Here is an 8,090-nt window from a genome sequence, read left to right on the forward strand (position 1 = left end):
CGGAGAAAGTAATAAGGAATGGGTAGGCGAGAGGTGAATGAAAGTGGAAGCTAAATCCATACTCGATCACTTTTCTTTCTGCACGATACTAAAGTGATCATAAATAAGAAGATATACTAATTTAACTCTTAAAAAAATTCTTCAGAATTTTATAAATAAATATGAACACTTTTAAAGAGAATTAATTACAAGAATAATATAAAAAAAATTAATTAATTCTTACTTAATTTAATAAGGTAAATAGCTAAGTATAAAAAATGAAATAATTATTTTTAATATAATAATCCACTAATATAAAACATTCTCACTAATATTATGATAAAAGACAATTGAGTTTGATATGTTATTGCAGTTTGTTTGAAGGATAACAAAAAGTAGGTGACAAAAGGATGCAATGCCCAAGAGAATTGTTTCAGAGAGAGGGAAACTTGTCCTTTTTAGCTTAGTTTTTGAAGATGTTAGATGGTGAGACTGAGAGTGACTGGTCTTTTATCTTTTCGAAGAATTGAAAAGACTACCGTTGACTAGTCACTTTAAACTCTATTCCCATTCTTTCTTCCTCTTCCAACTTCTTCTATCATGTTCGTTTCTTTTTAGTTATCATAATTTTTCTTAGAGTGAAACGAACACATTATTTCTTCTATAAGTTGAGTGAGTCTTCGTGGTGTGTTTCTCAAGCTTGTTAAGTTGGGATTAATAAATAGTAGTGTGTTTTTATGAAATTTCAAATTTAGAGTAAAATTTAAATTTATAAAAGATCCCCAAAAATAGAATTTGACACAACTTTTATTTCTTCTGGTTTTTAGAAATTTAAATTTTTTGCAAAACAAATGTTTATAAGAAAAATAACAAGTTATATGACAATATTTTTTGCCAAATCCCAAAAGCTACTTCTATTTTTTATGCCCAAATATGTCCTAAATGGTCTCTTCAAGTGACAAAAATATCACTTGTATATATATTTGGGGATAGGTCTATAGTAGTACTTTTTATATATTTCTGAGTATTTTAAAATTTCTTGATCTGTGCAATTTAATTTATAAACAAAACACCTAATAAGTCTTGTCAAAATTTTAAAATGGAAATAACATTAGTTGTACTTCAAAATCAGGGGGCAGACCTATATAGGTGCAAATGGTAGGCGTGCCAAATGATACGATTCGATCGATTTTTCTTGAAAATTATATTATATTAATTTTTTGATAATTTTATTATATGTAAAATCAGATTTAGTTTTTTTTTAATTTTTTTTTTTATCTCAATCATCTCGAATTTTCTTTGATATTAGTATGATTTTGTATTTTATTTTATGTCTTTAAGAGTCGCACTATTTGTCACACATTGTATTGGTATGGGATGGACAAAATGAAGGCTCACCTCCAGAATCTTGTGTCATTAGAAGTTATTGTCAAAATTTGAAGGTAAGTTCTGATTTTGTTGTATGGGGCAAAGTGTTGCTCAATTAAATCTCTCATGTTCAGAAGATGAAAGTAACAGACGAAGAAGATTTTGAGGTAAATGCGTGGGCATGCTAGTAGAGATAAGATTAAGAAATATGATATTCGAAACAAGAATGAGAGTGACCTTTGTGGTGAAAAATATGAGGAAAGCGAAACAGAGATGATTTGGATATATGAAGAGAAGAAATGTAGATCTATACCCTAATGAGTAGGTGTGAGAGGTTGATAATGGTGGGTGTTAGGAGAGGTAGAGGCAGCTGACCGAAGAAGTATTGAGGTGAGATGACTAGACAAGACATGATGCATCTTGAGCTTATCGAGGACATGACCTTATATAGGAGTTAGGGCTTAGACCATCTCCAACCCACCTCTATTTTACTCTCTATTCTCTATATTTGGAGAGTAAATTAGAGAATGAGCACTCCAACCCACCTCCAAATCAACCTCTATTCTTCAAATTTAGAGAATTGAATAGTAGTTCTCCAAATTTGGAAAACTACTATTCACACTCTCTATTTCACTTTTTCATTATTTTATTATTATTTCTATTACTTTCTAATTAACATATTATTTTACATATAATTCCATTAATTAAATATCTAATATTCATAATTCTTTTTTAAATGTAATATAATATTTTAAAAAAATATTATTTAATATATACTATTTTAATTTCAAATTAATAGTATTTTTTTTTTCTAATTTTCGTGAATAATAATAAAATATTTATTACTAATTTTCATTATAAAGAATACGCAAAATTAAAATGGCAAGATGAAAAAATTTAATTTAAAAATACAATACATGATATGATAATTTAAATACAAGATAACAATACAATACATAACATAATAATTTAAATACAAGATAACAATACAATATAATACATAACATAATAATTTAAATACAAGATAAAATACAATACATAACATAATAATTAATTGATCACAACAATAATTTAGAAATCGGTAGGTCATTTCCAGATTTAGCACTATTCGGAAAAAAATTAGGATATGATTCTGAGAATTGTTGCGATTGTGGTTGCAATTGCGGTTGTGACTGCGGTTGTGATTGTCGATTTCTTTTTTCAGGTATTCGTTGTTGTTCTCGTTGCAGGTAATCACGAACATTTGGATCACTAATAGTTTCTACTGTAGAGGTTTTTGGTGAGTGATATTTGAGATCACCAACACCTAACGATGTTGTGAGGCTTCTACACATTGGTGAGCAGTGTGGTTTCCCAGGTTGTGTTAGGTAGTCTAGATTGCATGCACTGGAAATGGAAAAATTGTCCAACGACATGGATTGGGCAATACGCAGGTCGTAGTGGATCACCAACAATTATTCTTGAAGTTTTTTGCTGATTATGACCTTTGGATATGACATGCTTATTTTGATTTGCCTGGCACCAATAACGATATTAATGTTTTAGAGTCATCACATTTATTTTTCAATCTTGCTAGCGGTATTATGCCTCCTGCCCATTATGTTATTCAAGGAAAAAAAATACGATATAATTACTTAGCTGATGGTATATATCCTAAATGGTCTACAATAATTCAAACTACTATTCGTGATCCTCATTCCCAAAAGAAGAAATATTTCGCGATGAAACAAGAATCTTGCCGAAAAGATGTTGAACGTGCATTCGGAGTTTTGCAATCACGTTTTGCAATTATTGCAGGACCATCACGTTTTTGGAGAAATGAAGTGCTACATGATATAATGACTACATGTATTATATTGCACAACATGATAATTGAGGATGAACGTGATCTCAATGCACCAATTCAAGATGCCGTAGAGGCTCCAACTCCAACTATAGAAATGGTGGTAGATGAAAATCTCCGGTTTGACAATTTTTAGCTAGACATAAAAATATTAAGGACAAAAATGCTCATTTTGAACTCCGTAATGCATTAATAGAGCATTTATGGGAGCAACGTAATAATTTTGAAAATTGAGTGTTTATGTAATTGTATGTCACTTTTATTTGAATTTGTCCCCTAATTTATGTATTATATTATATTTTCTTGCAATTTATGTTATTTAAAAATTTAGAATAAAATATAATTTCATATCACATTAAAAATTATATAAAGTAATTATTTTGGAAAAAAGAAATAAAGGATTTATATTATGAAATAAGAAAATAAGAATGAAATAGAAATAATAATATAATATTGAGGAGAGAGAAAAATATTCATTTTTAGAGAGTAAAATAGAGAATTAGGTTGGAGTTGGTTGTCTGATAAAATAGAAAACTCTATATTTAGAGAGTAAAATAGAGGATTGAGTTGGAGATGCCCTTAGAGGTCTCAAATTAGGGAATTGAAGGTTAGTTCGTACTTCAACGTTCTCTTGCTTTTCTACGGGATTGGCTTGGTAGTTGTACTTGTACATGTTTTTTTACCAATAAAATAATATTAGCACTATTGCCACAATTTCTTGTTCTTCAATTATGATTATCACCTATGTTTTTGTGATTCGATTATCACATTATTTTATTTCGTTTTTTTTTTTGTATGTTGTATATTGCTCGGTATGCCACATTATTTCATTGTTGTTACAACTTTCATTTCTATATTCCTTTTCTCAAACTGCTTTGAAATGCTTCATGTTAGTCGAGGGCTATCAGAGACAACTTTTCTATCTTTACGAGATGACAACAGGGTCAACATATACTCTATTCTTTCAGAGCCCACTTGTAATATTACATACATTCTACCCTCTCAAAGCCCACTTGTAAAATTACAATGAATATATTATTATTACTATCGTATTAAGAATCACACGATTATTAAAGAATCTATTTCATTATATAAAATACTAACAAAATTTGATACTATACAAAAAAAAGTATATAGTTCTCATGAAAATATGGAACTGATAAGATTCTAAATATGGGTATGATATCAACAATTAGAAAAATTAATTTGAACACGATAATTTATGTCAAGAAAATGAGCACTATATCTAATGAAAGAAGGTGTTAAAAAAATGTGAGAAATTTCATATAAAGCAAGTAGATTTTCAATGTAAAGTTTTATACTTTGAATATTTTGTTGTCATATATTCTTAGAAAATTTACTAAAAAAAAATCATTGCCATATCAATGACACAATTCTTGGAAAAAGTTATACTCAAGGGCCATTATTGGGATAGATTCAGAGTTGAAAATCGAATCTCAAGTAGCAATTTATAATAGGAAGTTGAGTCCTCAGTCAAGATCAAAAGTTAGATCTCGAATCAGGATCAAAAGTCAAAATCAGAATCGAGTTTAAGAATATTTAGTTAATGAATGAAAAATTATGAAGTTCTTTAATAAAATGGAAGTCAAAGGTCACTTTGTTCTTGTAATATGACCATTATTTTGGTTGTCATTGGGTGGGCTCTATCCATAATTCTCAAGCCTATTATAATTAAAAAGTTTGCTCAAAATCATTTTTTCCTTTTCTAATTTGCTAATTGGAGCCCAAGAATTCTTCTTTCTATAAATAGATATGAGTTCTTTCACTTGAAACACTCCTTGAAGAAATTGAAAACTTTTCAATGCTTTCTTCATTCATCTTTTCTTTTAAAATATTGTGTACTAAGAAGTGTATTATTAATACTATGAATTTCTAGATATTAGTAATGTAAAGAGATTTAATACATGCATTAGCATGATTAAAAACCCAAGTATCCTTCAAAATCCCTTTTACATCTTTTCCACCATAAATGTGGAGGATATTCTTGTAATTTTTTTCATGCAATGCATGTTTTTTAATACACCATATCAAACAATGCATAAAAAATAGAGCAACTTTCACATATAGCAAACAAAAAAAATCATATTTGTATGCTATAGCAAAGTTTGCATAATTGTGCTTCATAGCAAACATATATATGTATAATTCGCTATACATATACAATTGAAAACTATGTCTATTTCGCTATACATATATACAAAAAAGAAGCAATTGTATAATTCGTTGGCTCCTCTTCAAATTTGTATAATTTTGCTGGCAGGCCATTTGTATAAATTGTTGTTTGCCTCTCGTTTGTATAAATCGTTGACAAAAATATTTGTATATCAAAAATCGCTCTCTATTTCGCTTTATACAAACATAAATTATACATTATACAAACATAAATTATACATTATACAAACATAAATTATACATTATGTTTGTAGAATCTGTGTTTGTATAAAACGAGAAAGAGAGAAAGGCAAAAGAGAACTGGGCAGGAGAATATTTTTATTGTATAATTATAAGTGTATAAGATAAATATATATGTATTTGCATGTGTATATACAATTTTTTCTCGCTTTATACAAATATAAACACAATTTATACATTTCTGTTGTATAAAGCGAGAGAGGGAGAGAGGCGGCTGACAAACAATTTGCTATAGGGCACAATTAAATCAAAGTGTGGTTATACCATTTAATTTGAATTAATAGTTTGTCATTATGTACAATTTTTCCCAAAAAATATTATATGAATAATTAATACAAGCATAGCTAATACATTTTCTTTAATATTATTTTTATACACCCTAGTCCCTACCAAACGATCTCTATTGTTATAGTGAAATTGCTTCCATATTTTTTGATAACATATATTATTAGATATTTATACTTATACATTGCTAAGTACATATATTATTATTGCTAAACCCCCATTAACGATAAATAGGTTTTAAAATTAAGGTAATCTTATATATATAATTTTATATACCACAAAAAAAAATTAAAAATATTGTGTGGAAAGGATTGGATTTGTCACCCCCAAATTCCAACATCACGCAAAGCTCCTAAAAGGAAGAGTTGTCTGACTCTAATTCCAAGTATGGTCCCATCCACTGCCGAGGGTTATGGTGGAATGGTATGTATTTCATCATTTTTAATTAAGAGATTTTCGGTTCGATTTTCTTTAGGTATGGAGTCACTTTTGTTAGAAAACGTTTTACCCCCAATATGGGGACTTGCCGACACAAATTCAATTTTAATCAAATTTCAATGTGAATATCGAACATCGAATGAATTTTTTTTTTAAAAAAGTATGGTCCCATCTATCTCAACAACTATAATCCATTTAAACAGTCCCACCACGCGCCTCGTTACTGACAAAATTTTCCCAACATTCTGATTAACTTTTCTTTTTCTTCCAAAAAGTATTTTCAATTGTACCTTCTTTCATTCACAACAAAAAGCTTTTTAGTTTTTGAACGTTTCATATTCGATACCTTTAGCAGGTGTTTGGAGTTTTATGCATAGGATTTGAGACGCCATGTAACGATTCTTTTAGTCGTTTTGTGAATTTTATTATTATTTTTTTATATTAGAGGTAATTTATGACTTGCAAAGATGAGTGTTATAATACTCAAAATAATCTGATAAGTTTTGGAGAAGATAATTTATTTTGAGAGTATATATGAGATGTTTGTAGTTTGGAACATCAAAAAGGTTTTGGACAATGTTTAAGTACAATGTTATTTTTTAAGTAAGAGGGTGTAATATCTCTAATTTTTCTTGAAAAATTATTTTGCATTTAACCAAGATAAAAGGGGAAAAGAAAAGGAACTTTAGAGTTTAATATTAAAAAAGAAGAAAAAAATAAAAAATAAAATATGTATCTAAATATGAAAGGTAACTGAAACACATTAATTAAGGAGCAAATTACACTTATGAAGACTATAGAGTATCTATTGTATCACTGATTCAAAAGGAAAATAAAAAATTTCAAAACTCTTCTAATTTTTTAGCATAGAAAATCTTTTCAATAGATACAAATAATTTTAACTCAGAAACATGAATTCTTAATTAGATATGTGTGTATATTTTGTCAGATACATATTTTGATTACTATCTCTCCTCTTTAGTCATCGACCAACGTCATCTCACTACTCGTCTCCTCACCACCATTAATTTGTCATCTCCGATGAAAACTCCACAAACCAACGACAATTTTTTTTTTTCCTTGCTACTCTTCTCCTCACCATCAAAACTCCGGCGAGCCATAAAAACTTCAATGATACTCTATCTCCAATAGGTATTAAGAAAATGCCAGCAGAAAAAATTATCATCATGGTCAAGTCTAAACTGAGCAAAAAGTATTTTGGGTGATGAATATAGGAGGGGAAGCATTAGTAGAGAGATTATACTAAGAAGAAAATTATTTGGGTAGGGCTTTATTTTAGGCTATTTTTAAGGAGTGATGTTTTTCGATGTATATTACTCCAAATTTGATATATAATTATTAAATAATGGGATAATAGATAATTATTTGAAAGTTTAAATTAGATAAGTAGATATGATATGGATGTATATCTAATTATATTCCCTCTGTCCCAACTTACGTGACACATTTCGGATTACGAGATTCAAATAAGTGTATCTTTCTTATATCTTTTAAATATTTTGAATTATCAATTATTGAGACTTATAGTACTTTTTATGTAGTTTACAAATATATAAATTTCATTTTAAAAAAATTGAAAATTTCATGAGTAAATTCTCGGTCAAACTTAAACTGTTTGACTCTCGAAAATCGAAATGTGTCACATAAATTGGGACAGAGGGAGTATGATTTTTCCTAAAAATAATAGGGCAAATACCCAATTAAATAAACAACGAAGAACCAA

This window comes from Solanum verrucosum, unplaced genomic scaffold (genome assembly GCF_900185275.1).
Source record: "Solanum verrucosum unplaced genomic scaffold, falcon-dt-bn FXZP01000435.1, whole genome shotgun sequence".
Lineage (NCBI taxonomy): Eukaryota > Viridiplantae > Streptophyta > Magnoliopsida > Solanales > Solanaceae > Solanum > Solanum verrucosum.